Here is a 2297-nt window from a genome sequence, read left to right on the forward strand (position 1 = left end):
TTTCAGAGTCAGGGCCAGGGCACAGGGTTAGGCTTGTTTTAGGGTCAGAGCCAGGGCCCAGGGTTAGGGTTGTTTTACGGCAGGGTTAGGGCCAGTGCCCAGGGTTAGGGTTTTTTTAGGGTCAGGGCGAGGGCCCAGGGTTAGGCTTGTTTTAGGGTCAGGGCCAGGGCCCAGGTTTAGGTTTGTTTTAGGTCAGGGCCAGGGCCCAGGGCTAGGGTTGTTTTAGGTCAGGGCCAGGTCCCAGGGTTAGGGTTGTTTTAGGGTCAGGGCGAGGGCCCAGGGTTAGGGTTGTTTTAGGGTCAGGGTCAGGGCCCAGGTTTAGGTTTGTTTTAGGGTCAGGGCCAGGGCCCTGGGTTAGGCTTGTTTTAGGGTCAGGGCCAGGGCCGAGCGTTAGGCTTGTTTTAGGGTCAGGGATAGGGCCCAGGGTTAGGGTTGTTTTAGGGTCAGGGCCAGGGCCCAGGGTTAGGCCTGTTTTAGGGTCTGGGCCAGGGCCCAGGGTTAGGGTTGTTTTAAGGTCTGGACCTGGGCCCAGTGTGAGGCTTGTTTTACTGCCAGTGCCCAGGGTTAGGGTTGTTTTAGGGTCAGGGCCAGGGCCCAGGGTTAGGGTTGTTTTATGTCAGCGCCAGGGCCCAGGATTAGGGTTGTTTTAGGGTCAGGGCCAGGGCCGAGGGTTAGGGTTGTTTTAGGGTCAGGGACAGGGCCCAGGGTTAGGGTTGTTTTATGGTCAGGGCCAGGGCCCAGGGTTAGGCTTGTTTTAGGGTCAGGGCCAGAGCCCAGGGTTAGGCTTGTTTTTGGGTCAGGGCCAGGGCCCAGGGTTAGGCTTGTTTTAGGGTCATGGCCAGGGCCCAGGATTAGGGTTGTTTTAGGGTCAGGGCCAGGGCCCAGCGTTAGGGTTGTTTTAGGGTCAGGGCCAAGGCGCAGGGTTAGGGTCATTTTAGGCTCAGGACCTGGGCCCAGGGTTAGGCTTATTTTAGTGCCAGGGCCCAGGGTTAGGGTTGTTTTAGGGTCATGGCCAGTGCTCAGGGTCAGGGTTGTTTTAGGTCAGGGCCAGGGCTCAGCATCAGGGTTGTTTTAGGGTCAGGGACAGGGCCCAGGTTTAGGGGTGTTTTAGGGTCAGGGCCAGGGCCCAGGGTAAGGGTTGTTTCAGTGTCAGGGCCAGGGCCCAGTGTTAGGGTTGTTTTAGGGTCAGGGCCAGGGTCCAGGGTAAGGGTTGTTTCAGTGTCAGGGCCAGGGCCCAGGGTTAGGATTGTTTTAGGGTTAGGGCCAGGGCCCAGGGTTATGGTTGTTTTAGGGTCAGTACCCAGAGTTAGGGATATTTTAGAATCAGTGCCCAGGGTTAGGCTTGTTTTAGGGTCAGGGCCAGGGCCAAGTATTAGGCTTGTATTAGGGTCCGGTCCAGGGCCCACGGATACGCTTGTTTTAGGGTCAGGGCCAGGGCCCAGGATTAGGCTTGTTTTAGGGTCAAGGACAGGGCCCAGGGTTAGGGTTTTTTTAGGGTCAGAGCCAGGTCCCAGGGATAGGCTTGTTTTAGGGTCAGGGCCATGGCCCAGGTTTAGGCTTGTTTTAGGGTTAGGGCCAGAGCCCAGGGTTAGGGTTGTTTTAGGGTCAGGGGCAGGGCCCAGCGTTAGGGTTGTTTTAGGGTCAGGGCCAGGGCCCAGGGTTAGGGTTGTTTTAGGGTCAGGACCTGGGCCCAGGGTTAGGCTTGTTTTAGTGCCAGGGCCCAGGGTTCGGGTTGTTTTAGGGTCAGGGCCAGGGCCCAGGGTCAGGGTTGTTTTAGGTCAGGGCCAGGGCCCAGCATTAGGGTTGTTTTTGGGTCAGGGCCAGGGCCCAGGTTTAGGGCTGTTTAAGGGTCAGGGTCAGGGCCCAGCGTTAGGGTTGTTTTAGGGTCAGGGCCACGGCCCAGGGTTAGGCTTGTTTTAGGGTCTGGGCCAGGTTCCAGGGTTAGGCTTGTTTTAGGGTCAGGGCCACGGCCCAGGGTTAGGCTTGTTTTAGCTTCAGGGACAGGGCCCAGGGTTAGGGTTGTTTTAGGGTCAGGGCCAGGGCCCAGGGTTAGGCTTGTTTTAGGGTCAGGGCCAGGGCCGAGGGTTAGGCTTGATTTAGGGTCAGGGCGAGGGCCCAGGGATATGGTTTTTTTAGGGTCAGTGCCAGGGCCCAGGGTTAGGGTTGTTTTAGGGTCAGGGTCAGGGCCCAGGGTTAGGCTTGTTTTAGGGTCAGGTCCAGGTCCCAGGGTTAGGGTTGTTTTAGGGTCAGGGCCAGGGCCCAGGGTTAGGCTTGTTTCAGGGTCAGGGCCAGGGCCC

This window comes from Gorilla gorilla, chromosome 16, assembly GCF_029281585.2.
Source record: "Gorilla gorilla gorilla isolate KB3781 chromosome 16, NHGRI_mGorGor1-v2.1_pri, whole genome shotgun sequence".
NCBI lineage: Eukaryota > Metazoa > Chordata > Mammalia > Primates > Hominidae > Gorilla > Gorilla gorilla.